Here is a 1016-nt window from a genome sequence, read left to right as displayed (position 1 = left end):
CAGAAGGTCTCAAGGGACCCTTCCCTGCAATCAAACGTGATCTGCATGGAGGGGTCTGCTCTTTCACATAGAGGACCACACCTCCTCCCTTCCCAACCCGATCCTTCATATAAAGCCTGTAGCCTTCAATATCCACTGCCCAATAATGTGTCATCCCACCAGGTCTCCATCAACCCAGTGAAATCAAATTCCTCATCTACCAGGAGTGCCAGTTCCTCCTGTTTTTATTGCCCATGCTTCTGGCATTCCCATAAAGACACCCAAGTTCTCCCCTAGTTGCCTCAGGTTTTCTTTCACGCTGCCAGTGTCTCGGGACATTAGTACCTATCTAGATGTCCACTACGTGAACACCTTCCCCAGTGTCAGCTTGGCTACAGGATTCGCCTACAGTAGTAGAAACCCCCCCCCCCCCGGACATGTCTAGTTAAGCCGCCCTCAACAAGTCAGCAATTCTTGTAGAGCTGCCAAGGGGATGGGGCTTGCCTGTAGTGCATTGGACATGTCGTCTCCCTTAACTATACAACACTGTTTAAGGTGATCTTGGTCCACAAGAAACTGAGATCCTCCATGCACTGCCAAGGCAGGCTAGTGCAACCCACCTGTAGTAGTTTCCATTGAGTACAGCCAACTCTTACAAGTCATGATGAGCCATTACATTGAATATATTTTAAATTTTTCACTCCCGCTGCTGAGCTGTTTGGGAGCAATAAGCTCTGTAGGTTATTCATACACGTTACTTGCACATGTAGCCATGCCCACTGACAATTGGTTTATTTGGAAAAAAAAAAACCTGCTCTGGAAGCCACACAAGTAAATAGACCCTACTTTTTTCAGAATATTCTCCTCTCCTGTCCTGGAATACAGCATGAACTGTTTTTAAAGCAGGTAGACTTTTAAAGTGAGCTTGTTACAACTTCAAAGTGCATAAATATTAAAGATCCATATTGAGACATTGGTATTTGTCTAGGGTTGGTAGCATAGCCCTAGGTAACCTTTCTTGCTGCCTCCTTCCAAGT

This window comes from Crocodylus porosus, unplaced genomic scaffold (genome assembly GCF_001723895.1).
Source record: "Crocodylus porosus isolate Cpor-Errol unplaced genomic scaffold, CroPor_comp1, whole genome shotgun sequence".
NCBI lineage: Eukaryota > Metazoa > Chordata > Crocodylia > Crocodylidae > Crocodylus > Crocodylus porosus.
This window is presented reverse-complemented; position numbering follows the sequence as displayed.